Genomic DNA, 13,524 nt, shown 5'->3' with positions numbered 1-13,524 from the left:
AATACAAATATCAACTTTAAAAAAGGAGAGAAAATACAAAATGTAAACTGGAAGAATCAAGACCGATGAAAACCCATTTATTTTGAGGAAATTAATTTTATATTTAAAAAGGTTTAAGTTACTGGATGTTACTAATTCATTGAACAGACGATTCTATTTTTTTTGCATTTTAATTGTGAACACAGTCGTAAAATATCACATAAAAACAACGCTCTTCAAAGAGGTGAAAGATTTGTTTATACATTAATATAAATCTTCTGTCAAAAATAAACTTATACATTATAGCCAGCAGTTTGGCTTAATGGTAGCGTATGTATTTAGCACCACTGAGGTCGAAGGTTCGAGTCCTCGTCAAACTGCTGGTTAGGTTTGGGGGTTTTGTGACTCCAAATCGATCGTTTCTTTATCAGAGTTTGCCAATTTTATCTGATCATTGTTGAAACGGTTCCTGAAAATTGGTATTAGTTCATTTCCTGTTGTCACAAAATCTGTGTGTATAATTTGTAAAAGTTATGCACAGTAATCTGAAATCTATAGACATCTCTATAATTTCGTGTTTATTATATGTATAAAAATTGTAATAATAATTGTAGACAAAAATCTAAAAATAAATAATCCATAGATGTATCTATGATTATTATTTCTGTACTGATTAATTGTTATATGCTATGTATTCTGATTGTATATGTATTATTGTATTTCTGACCGTTATGGTACACTCGTCGCATTGGAGCGATCTGTAATGACGAGTGTATATTGATTGTAACAATAAAATAAATAAAATAAATAAATAACGTTGACTGCGGTTTGTTTGTGAGAGTAATTATTTAAAATCAAAAATCAATACGTATGATAATATACATATTCATATGTAAAATTCTATGTAGACGAGAGTCGGTTGGGAATTTCAGTGGCAGGAAGTGTTATAAATGCACACTACTCCGTTGAAAGTGCAATGTCGTGATTTAATATATCTTCGTGCAGAGCATCACCCCAAGGAAGTTCACATGCATGATGGCAATTTCGTAGAGCTTTCAGCAAAGCTGTGAATTTTCTTCGCAATCAAGTATTCTACACGTGCACACATTACGTCTACAGAACGCCCTTAACGAACAATACCGAAACTATGACACGCAGCGCAGCATCCGAATTTAATCTCCGTAACCGTTTCGTTCAGACATGTGTAATAGTTTTCGATGCAATCTAGTAAAAAGCTCAATCCCGACACCGGATATTCACCACATAAGCAAACTAATCCCCCGATACACTGTCGGTAAGGTTCGCAATTCCCAACGAAATCAATATCTATTGCGAGAGATCACTGCTCTCCCTCATGGCATTACGGAAAGTGGGAAATAAATTTCCGATAATACTGTGGTTTATTTCACACGTAATATACGCGCGCAATATAATCATTTTTGCGTTAAATATTTTATGCCCGAGAAACTTTCGCCGAGCTTTCGATCAAAAAATATTATACCGGGGTTATAATACAACTTTCGACAGTATTATACATTTTATCCGCAAGAACAAAAGCTCCAGGGCAATGTCTGAATAAACCAATTTCGGGAACGGTTTACCGATAGATGCCATAAAGATACACGCGGGCATTAAAAACGCTTTTCTATGTTTTACATTAGTGGGCGATCAGGTTTTTCGACTATACAAATATGTATGCGAACGATGTATGTAAATACATTAAATATAATAGAGGGTGCTGCGGTTACCTATACCTTCTTAAGGGTGGGAAATCGAGATAATGAATACACGCCAAGCAGAATAATAGATGATGCACTTTCATTTGTTGCGATCTATTTTTCAACAATTACGAGGAAGGGTTGAAAACTAGGTTAAAGCAAAAGCACAGGAAAATTAATAGTATAATATTCTTTATCAGTTAATTCTTCGTTACTTACCAACGCCCACTCGTCAGATAAATATAATTAGAGACGAGTCAAAAAAATATAATATGTTATATCATTCTACGAAGATAGATGAAGCTCACCGCAAAACAACGTCTGCTCGGAGGCTAATCAAATTTCATTCATCAATCAATGGACGAAGAAAAAATTGTTCGAAAAGTTACGAAGGACATATGCTTTTCAAGTCTTTTATTATAAAAGAAAATTTGGCGTATGTGTATTTATGCAATAAGCTGCTTACAGACTAAGATAAGGCGCTTATACGAAAAAGATTGTTTCCGAGGCCCGAATTTATTCATTACGCCGAGAGTGCTCTCACAACGCTCCTTTGGGAACAATGATAGGATGAGTTCACAGGCAGTCTCCCGACACCCCGAACTATTTCCTTCCATATAATACTTAATGTACAATAACCATAAAATAAATGTAATAATCATTGTTTTTTTATAAATTAAATAACAGTTATATATGCATAGTCCAAGTGTATATTTCGTTCGTTCATGATCATATTAGTTTGTTCATACACGAACTATTAGGCATAAGTTTGAGTATTCTCAATCGTTTGTCCCATCCCCCAAGTATGCTCATGCTGGGTTGCAATATACTTTTATATTAGCGAAAATGGGAATTATAGCAATGTTGTAATGCAGTTTCCATTAGCTTTCCTTTGTAAATACTTGAAGATTTGACATCTCGAAAGTTTTGACAGCTCAAAATTTTAGAAAGCTAATAGTTTCATTGACATTTAGCACTAAAACCAATTGTTCGTGTATGGACAAACTAGAACGAACCGGAGTGAATACATACTGTAAAGGCGCAAGCACACTGAATTTTTTTTTTTTTTTTTTTATTTACATATATACCAGGAAGGCCTTACAGGTAAATCCCAATGGGCCTTCCTTGCCAATTATAAATTACCATTACAAATACAAAATGCAGCATTTTTATTACAAGTCGTTGAATTGCGAGACACTGAAAAACTCGAAAATTAACGAGACATCTATGAATTGTACATAAATTTTATTGTACATCAATCAAACTTCAAATAGTGGTGACATAGTAGGTAGGAAGGATTTTTAGCCAATTTTTTTTTTCCGGGAACCGTTTCAACAATGAAATCAGAGAAAATTGGCAAACTCTGATAGGAAACGATCAACCTGGTGTCACAAATCCAGGTCTGGCCAACAGCATACTCTGAAAAATTCATTTTCATTCAGGGATTGAACCCGGCACCTTCTTGACGCTAAGCAGAAGCTTAACGACCGAGCTATGCTGCTGGCTGGAATTGAACTTTATGAGCGCGTTCTTGGCCTCGTGTGGTGAAAAATCGCAGGAGTTAATTTTTTCAACAAGTTTCTCCTACTCTTCTTCGAAAATTGTAATCACCGCTGTTAATCACTGTCAAACTTACATGTCAATTAAAAGGATTTGAGGCTTTTGGTGCCAAAACATTTTTCATATGTGCAAAACTATCTAAAAAAATAACACGTATCGCGTGCCTATGATTGTCTATGCTCTAACATATAAAAAATAAATCGTTTTCATATTGTTAATATTCAAATTGTTCCTCCGGCAAATACATACAGCAAGAATATTCCGATATGAATTTTCAAACTATTTGAATAAAATCCAACATATTCAATATCAATAAAATAAATAATCCATTTCAACTTTCAGTTCGCTCAAGCGACAGTCGAATAAATGCATCTAGAATCACAAAAACGGAGGAAATCCAACAATAGCGGTTCGATACAAAGGACGCGCTGATAATACGGACAAAATTAAAAATTGCCTCGTTTTCAGAATGATAAAACGAAACGGGCTAGTGGTTGATATTAAATAATCCGTCGAGGAAAAGCTTAGCACGAAATCAAATGAAACGTTGCATGCGAGGATATTGCGGTGAAATGCGGCACTACTTACTCTTTCTCTTGACTATAATACTAAACTCTTTATGAATGCGTTTCGGTGATTTTGAGAATGAGAGCGGTTTTGCCGTGATATTTACGCGTTTTACTTCGAGTACACGCGGAAAATTCCGGTCGTAAAACAAATCCAAAACATAAATTACAGTCGCGAGATTGCCAAATTTAAAGGATAATGTCTTATATATTTATGTTCACGGTTGAAATTCAACTTGTGTCAAAAATTAAGCGAAAGACGTCCTTCAAGGCGAACTTATTATTCTCGTTAAATTTTCACGGTTATCTCCGGGTATTTAAACCTTAAAGTTTGAACTTGATGGCAAAATAGCTATTTTAAGCGGCGAATGTCCCCTCGAGCAAACCGTTTTTGAACGTTGATGAATAAAACATTACGCACTATATTAAACATCATACCATACACTATGAAATATGTTCGCATGATAAGTTAACAATGATGGTTTCCGCGTTACCAATCCAAACAATACTTCGTTTTATATTCAAAATGTGAATTTTTTACGTATTCGATTTTCAAACGTTACTACTAAACCACAGCAAACATTTTTAGAATTCGCCATATAGTGGAGTGTATTGAAAAAAACTTGTTATCTGAAAGAGGGTACAGTTATTTCCCATCGGCATCTATGAATGTATGTACGAAGAGGAAAAGGAAAATAAAGAACCACTGTTCGAAAATGTATACAAAAAATAATGTATATACATATGTAGTCAAATCAACAAATTCTGGTAGAAACGCAACCAAGCAAGTATTTTACTGTCTACTATGCAACCGTCATGATTATATTAAATCATGTCGTCAGTAGTATATAGCTCGGGAACTAGCTGCGTAAACACTAACCAGCGAGAGGTCCAAGGTTCGAGACCCGGTTTAACCTCGATTGAAAAGAATTGACTCCGAGTATTTCTGCAGTGCTGCTGGTCAGGTTTGGATATTTGTGATCGTTTCCTATCATAATTTGCTAATTTATCTGATTTAATTATTGAAACGCTTCGTTACCAATTGGCAACCAACCTATGTATGTACCATAATATAATTTCAAAGTTATATATGTACAAGTTTAAAACCATAGATGTCACTTTGGGGCAACCTGTAATGACACCATGGTAAAAATATAAATTAAAAAAAAGATGGAATTCAATGATTTACTGTGAAAATGTAAGAATGTAATAATCAAAGACACTAAAGAAATTATACCGATTTGTTAAGGAATAATCAATATTGTTCAAACAATATCTAAATCAAATAGAATCTAATGGACTGATCTGAATTATTTATTATGATATAACCCAATCCTTACTCAAATCCACTGAATAAATCATTGCACCCACATCAGGAATTGAACTACGAACCATCACCTCATGAACCGACTAGCTTACAGCCAACCTAATGCAGAATTAATAACACTAAAAAGCATTCCAAGACCAAGAGGAAGAGAAAAAAAGAACGCACCACATTTATCAAGTGTAGTGAAATAAATAATATATGGGCTCGTGCGATCCTCGTCACTCACCCGAATAATTCCAGGCCCGTTCCCGAGAGATCGTAGCAAGGGCAGGGCTCACGCGAGCAACACGTGAAAGCGTCGTTTCTAGGATAAAATGAAAAATAACCCCCACAACACCGAGGGATAAATACTCGAGGACCGATTATGCGTCAATTTCGGCTCCCACTTTAAATTTCATTTGCGTTCGGAGAAAGCGAGGCGCATTTTATGTATTTTTTTTTTTCAGGGGGTAGAGAGCGCGTGCACTCCCCCGGAACAAATCGACAGTGCCATAGGTCGAACGGGTAATTGATCAAGAGGTGAAATATCCCTCGTCTGGCAAACGAGGGTGTTTTCTGCCACCCGATATTTCAAATGGGGATGTATTCGCGACCGGCATACGAGATATTTATAAGGTAACATCAATCTGTGGGGCGAGGGACGTAAACACGGCGCGGCGTGGAGGCGCCCTTAACGGCCTACAATTTCACACTCGAAACGCTAACGATGATATAGCATCGACGAAACGACACAAATTATGTCTACGAAGCACTTCATCTCGTTCATATCCAATGTACATAATTTGAAATAACTCGCAGAAAAAGTGGCACAGTTGTAAGGATATCATCGTGTAATGTTTTCAGGACGATTTTGGGTTCATGATAATACATAATATAATAATAAAGAAATATGAAAACGGTCTGAGGTTTCAACTCTAATATAACTTTTTGATATTGTCAATTATGCTTATAACAGTTGGATTTGATATACGGATGTAGTTTTGTCTAGCACATACAGCCGCCGTAACCACCTATACATAGGTTGTTTTAAAATGTTCGACAACTTCCATTTTGTCTCTGACGTTGATTTACGTCTGCAGAGAAGGATAAGAAAAGTCGCAGAGGTAGAATGAATTCGAAGAAAAAATAACAACCCGTTGAGTTTCAGCGGGTTGTTTAAAAACATTAAATTATATAAACTATCGATACATGACATTTCACACACTCGGTTTTTTTGCAATATAAAAACTAAAATGATTTTTTTTTTAAGATGAACTCGTATAATTTGATTCCTTTAGGCAGAACCATATAAATGTACATACATTAATACATACGTTCAAATTATATATGTACACACATAGATATAATTAATGTATGAACATATAATTAATCCAAATAAGTTGTCTTATATTTATTATAATTTGACGCTTTGATCTTATAGTTATAAAGGTGTAAAAAAAAATTGGTTCTTACAAATTAGTGTAATGTAAGAGGAAGTGTAGTTGTAAAAGAAGGCTTTTTCAAAGATGTTCCCTTGCTTCATTATGATATATGGCTTCCATACAAAGAAAGACAGCCAAAAACATAATCATTAATCAATTGATATATGCATTATGTATAAGGTTTCTGCCCAGGTTGACCCGGGACAGAAATTCCTGGGAAGTCCCTGGAGTTTTTATCTCCAATTCCTGGAAAAATTTTTCGATCAAAACGTTCTTTAAATGCTTTGATAAAGACAAATGTATGTTTGTATATCCTATGATGAAACTATTATGAAGCGAGTGTATTCTTCTCGTATTGAAGAAGAAAATCTTTTGGATTCTGATAAATATGAGAAAATTATGTTTAGCAATAAAGTTACAAAAATGGCTTTATCATATAAAAAGCTTGTAATAAAAAATAGCCTATACAATATGCAGACATACTGACAGGAGAAAAATCACATACTTAAAATGGCAAAGTTTGAAAACGGTCGGATAAGAACCCAAATTTTGTCAGACGAAAAAATCGAAAGCGAGCTAATAAGAGCCTAGTAAAAACTATAAAACCAAATTCGACCGAAACTGAAAGAGATTTTTCCATTGCTGGAATAATTATGCCAAATCTAGAAAGAGGATTTCTGATTATCATTTAAATATTTTAGTATTCTTAAGAAGTTGATTCAAATTATAAATTATAGACCGCTTGCGCTTCTTTCTGCTCCTGCAAAGGTATTCGGGGCAATTTTGCATCGGTACATCTACAATCACTGTAAACCGTATTTGATTGACCAACAACATGGATTTAGACGTTCTTGTTCAACAGTTACTAATTTATTGTTTTTCAAATTACGTAACCAAATCGGTTGATACCAGAAACCAAGTTGATGTAATATATACCGATTTCATGAAGGCCTTTGATATGGTGTAATTTTTCTTATTTGTAAAATTAAGACGTTTTGGTAAATCAAATGACTTTATGCAACTTCTCGAAAATTACTTTGAAAATCGGAGGCAATTTGTCTATTATTACCCCAATTCCTCAAGAGACTTTATTTCGCATTCTGGGGTGCCCAGGGGTTCAATCTGGGAACATTGTTCTTTTTAATTTACATTAATGACATTTCCAAACCAATAAAGTATTCAGACTATCTTTTATTCGCTGATGACCTCAAACTTAAGTTAAGTTAAGTCTCACAGTGACACAGCCCTTCTCCAGTTGAACTTAGATGCTTAGACTGTCAAGTTGGTCTGTCGGAAATAAATTAACTTTTAACATTCAAAAATGCTGTGTCCTCAATGTGACAAGATCTTCAAATCGCTTAATTTATCCCTATCGCCTAAGTGGTGTTGAATTAAAGTTTGTGAATGAATTTTACGATTTGGGGGTCATGTTCTTAATAATTTTTATTTTAAACGGCACATAGACAATATTTGTTTGCGGGCCACAAAAATGCTGGGATTCTTCCTACGAGTTATAAACCTTTCCAGAGTGCGTTGGTGCTTAAAATTCTTTATGAATCTCCAGTACGTAGCATTCTAGAATTTTGTACCATTACATGGAGACCTACCAATATGACTCATTCATTGAAGATTGAGAGAACCCAAAAACGGATTCTCAGATATCTCTATATATGAAATTGTATGGTTATTATCATTGGCTATATCCTAGTGCATTCCTATTAGGGGCGTTAGGCTTCAACTCATTGGAGTCTCATCGTGTTATATTTCTGGGAAAGCACCTTTTAAGATATTAAATGGGATAGTACACAATCCTTAGGTTCCTAATGAATTTAAGTTTTATGCACCTAATAAATTCTGGGATCTGAGGAATCGTGATTTGTTTTCTCCTCCTGTGGCTCGCACAAATATGTTGACAACATGTATGTATAATACTTTTATGACGAAAAAACTAGAAAATAGTTACGTCACTAAGTTTTGACGACTAACTACAAAATAGCCGCTATGATCGCCGATTGGCAAATATACAGTTCAGCATCGTATTTGTTTTTTTACTAACAATTAAGGTACATATAATTGAAGGGTAGTCACTCGAAATCATTGTTCCATTTTTCAAAAACAACAACATCCTATGTATATGAAATCCAATCAATTAATGTATCAACTATTCACTCCAGTTTTTAAACAAACAAACGAAATAATACATTTCAATTAAAATTTAAAAAGAATAAACACAGTATTTAAATAATATATGTATGTATGTATATTTACATACAAAAACAATAAATATTGTGAAACAGCGCTTAATTAAATAGCACCACATGTAGTCACGTATGATAAAAGAAAAAGATTCATTCCAGTTATCAGACTCGAACAAGAAAATAAATAAATATATGTTCGTTTTCGCATTTAAACAAGGCAAAACCAGTAAATTGCAAAAGTCGTGTATCATGTTTATCGGCAGTCGCATCGCTCTCGCGAGTCATAAATCCCAAAAACGAGCGAACAAATGAAAACTTCGTCCCGTGCGAAAATTCTGCCAACTGCCGGCCGCTCGAGCACAATGGGAAAACTCGCCGGAAAATCTGTTTATACATACGTACAGTGGCACACAAGAAAAGCGCATTAACCGCCGACATACGAAATCGCGTAAGCATGTGTGTGTTTGCGTACACATACAATATATTATATGTACATACATATGTATAACCAGAGCTATCGGAGATTGGCTTTTTCCCTTTTGGCCGTTTACTCTGGAACGTATTCACTAAACGAACTCGGCTTCAGATTACGCAATTCGAGTAAATAAATTTCGACAAAACCCCATAAACACCAAAATATCAACTAATATTACCATATTATAACCCAATGTTTATGAGTTCACGAGAAAAAAGAAAAATAAAAGGGAGACGTCTTTAAAATAAATTATAGGTTTCGCAGAAAAATCGAACATTTTACAACGGTGGATTCCAAAATTAATTTCAATCCTTTCTTTTAACAGGTTTTTATTTTATTTGAAGCAATATTTGCTAGGAAGATGTTACGTAATTTTCTTCAATTATTCAAAGGTGATGGCCGACAGCTGTTTTTCTCAAAAAAAAAAATCAAATTAAGTTTTCCTTCCCAAATAAAGTAAATAAATAACATAATTACACAGAGAAGAAAGCACGAGTTTACAATACAATACGGTCGCCGAGAACTTATCAATTAAAGTGACTTATATTTCTTTTGATTGTTAAGAAAATTACTTCGCCTCTGGCAATTATTATTTTACGCCTAAATGAAAAAAATCAAGTAAAAAAAAACAGTAATTTGGCGAAAAGTTTACTCAACTCATCAACGACGCTATGAACAACGTGGCAAAATACAATTGAAGTCATTTCTTTTACGCAAAATTCTCTTTTCATCAACACAAAGGACATCATCAAGAGAGAAATTAAAACTTTTCAGTATATTATACACAATACCATCAAAACAATAGGCTGAAAGAAACGGCGAAAAATATATTTATCAAATTAATTTCGGTGAATTTAATAACAACAACACCTCTATAACATTTTAATATAGCACAAAATCGACACACCCAAAACGAACTGACGACACACCCTCACCGATCAAAACGTCAATTGTGAAAAACCATAGAAATATTCCATCTAAAATATACGTACATATATTTACCAACAAGCAAGGTGGGCAAACAGAGCACTAAACGAACGTTAAACGTACATACATATGTATGTGCAGAATCTAAATTTAGCATTCACCCGTTCGGCTTTTCTGTAATAAATCCTCGGTTATCGGGTTTCCCTCACGACCACTGTCAATAATGTCACAGTGCAAGGTGCTTCCTCTAATGCGATCATCAATAGCCATCACAAAAGAATCGACCTTTCACGTTTTTGTTTCAACAAAAGTAAAAAAAGTCCGAACTCACTCAAATACTTTTCCACTTTCAAGGCATATTTTCAAAAGGGGTTTGAGTGTGATAGAAAAAATACTGTGAAACGATTAACGATTATCTCCTAACTACCCTTTGTTTAATCCAACGATTCTACAGCTTTGTGAGCTGGTTTACAAATCAAATTCCGATAATCCTTTCAAGCCCTACATGAATCTCTGAATACAAAATAAAACTGACGAGTTGTGAGAAGATCCGAAAGCTACAAAGTGTCAACTCGGATGAGTACGGTGGATATGTGTTTGGTAACTTATTTTAACACCTGTGTAAAATTCGATAGAAAATGGAGTCTGTCGTTGAGAAAGTAAACGAACTCATATGTACATACATAAATATGTATGTATATACATATATTAATATAATTTTTTTATATTTAAAGCAGAATCTTTATAAAATTTCCTAAGCAAAATCTTTCAAGTCAGCATTCAGACATATAGTACGTAAAGTTTTCAGAGGAAATATATATATGTATATGTACATACATATATGTAGATATGTATCAAACTTGGATCTGCAAAGTGTACCATCTAAAATTTTCATCCATTTGTGTATAAATCAGTCGTATCAAAATGCTATACGCTAACATGATATCTATGAACATGATCAAAATCTATACTCATATTTTAATGTTGATCAAAAGTGGTATGAGATAAAATCATTTGCCTTTTACATATGTATATTATTAAATATAGCTTACGTATTCGCCACATCACATCTCGCACGTGTGTTCAATTCAATTTAACTTTGTTACGAACCCAATAAGAATATCCATAATGTATTCTAGTGCTCGTTGAATGTGCAAAATTCAAATAAAGTGAGCGCGTTTACGACTCTCATAGGGTCAAAGAGGAATCGACAAAAGCTGGAAACTGTAGGTGAGGCTTACACACGTATGTACAATACGTACGTAGACTTAATTTGCGAATTCCCAGAACACGCGGAATTGAGCATAACTCAACTGAGATGCTGAGGAGTGTGATGTATGTGCGGAGGCATACATCCCCGCCGAAAGCCGTAATTAAAGTTCACAATTTGGACAAGGGATGAGAAATCTTGGGGCCGATAAGGAGAACCTAAAGACGCTGTAAATTCGCTAGCAGCCAGCTTTTCCGCTATGACTACAAATGAGTAACGGCCGAACATGGCCAAACCCCAAAATAGAGGCATTTGCATATTTTGCTACAATTACAGTCAAAAACATCCAAATATGTATGTCATATTGCAGTGAGGAAAATCAATAGCTGAAATTCACTGTTAATCTCCCCTATAAAACCACGTAAACCGTTTTCAATTTGATATGCACGATTAAACTCCATAGGTGTACAATTTTACAAGCCTATACATACACACAAAGAGTGAGTCATCAAATGTGTCACTGAAAGTAGCATTATCTATGTAAATTATTCGTATATACATACAATGTTAGAAAAAGATCTAACACATTACACTGTTAGAAAAAGATACATTTGTTTTTGAAACAATATATGTACATATATACATACATATGTATGTAGATATGTGTATGGAATATATACTTTGAGCTCTACTATACAAGATAACACTTTCATCTTCATCATCTTAATTGTTTTGACGCACAGAATGAAACCTACTACACATATGCATGTATGTACTACACTATAAAATATTTTATTTACCGTGTAAAATACTTAAAATGAAGCTTTTGAACAAGTCATTTTGCTCGCAAAATCGATGAACATAATACATTAAAGTATTGGGACATAGAACAAAAAGATTAAATATATAGAAAAGACATTATCTACCGTGCATAGTAAAAGTTTTATAGCTTGAGTGCAAAGTTCGTATTGTATTATATGGTCCTTTTTTTATAAACTTAAAATAAATAGACTTGGAATACTTAAGCATGATGAAGAAAGTCATACAATTATGTATATAGTATATAATAATCATACAGAATATTAAATTGAAAATATATTTCCATACAATTAAGGGAAATTCTCTCGTAGATGGCTCCGAAGAGTACGTATTTCATACTTTATCGCGGGAGCAATGCGGAAAAATGTTTTCATTTTAAGGCTTCTTCTGCTTGTTTTCCCTTACAAACTCGAGATAAACAAATTTCCAAGTATGCGAAAACTCCACTATCGTTGTCTTTCCAGATAAATATTCAAACTTTGGCACAGAAGAGAGCAAGAGAGAGCGAGCGATTTTAATAACTCGACAACCCGAAACAACACCCAGTATAATAAGAACAATGAAAAAATTAAGCAATTAAGTTTTTTTATGGCATTAAATTGAATATTTATTAAAATAAAACGTCACCATAAAGCTTTGAAATACAATAAAACCGCTAAGCCGCACTAAGCGTGCCTTTTACGTATAAAAACGAATTTTCACATGCAGACAATCCAATTAGAATACACAACTCATATCCACAACATAAAATAAAAAATATATTCGATTCGAAAAAATTAAAGTAGAATATTTCGTTCGCCGAACGCGGCGGTGTGGAAAAACTCCGAGTAGCTTTTCCGATACGTTCGCATATTGTTTCCGATAAAAATCATACGCGGTACACGTATCGGAAAAACCGTACAATAAAGGTGGTATTCGACGTCCTGGGCGGGTTCACCGACATGCAAATCCCCAGAAATGAGAATACTCAGATGAATGAAAGGTCTTCTTTTGAAAGCTCTTCGTCAAATAAGAATTCTATCGTAGCGTGAAGACACGGGCAGTAGTCGAGGGACTACGAACGGGGAACGAACCATCTGCATAAATATAACACACACACACATACATAGCACCGGAAATAATATGTATAAAGATAAAAAAAAAACACAGATGCGAATATGCGTAAAATTTACATGTCTAGTTGTACATGTACATCTGAATGCGTAATAATATTATTTTAGAGCAGTGAGTGTGGCATGTGCACGGCGAAGATGAATTGTAAAAAACCGAATAAGGTTGAGTAGCGGTTAATCTATTCAGTGCACTATGTGGGTTAATATGAACT

General features: G+C 34.2%; 1 protein-coding gene across 1 annotated transcript in view; it reads right to left on the bottom strand.

Annotated features, from left to right (window-relative positions):
- Khc-73 (Kinesin heavy chain 73) overlaps nucleotides 1-13,524 on the bottom strand; it is a 106,490-nt gene that overhangs the window by 44,156 nt on the left and 48,810 nt on the right. The window lies entirely within an intron of this gene.

Source organism: Arctopsyche grandis, chromosome 10 (assembly GCF_051622035.1).
Source record: "Arctopsyche grandis isolate Sample6627 chromosome 10, ASM5162203v2, whole genome shotgun sequence".
NCBI classification, from domain to species: Eukaryota; Metazoa; Arthropoda; class Insecta; order Trichoptera; family Hydropsychidae; genus Arctopsyche; species Arctopsyche grandis.
This window is presented reverse-complemented; position numbering and strand designations above follow the sequence as displayed.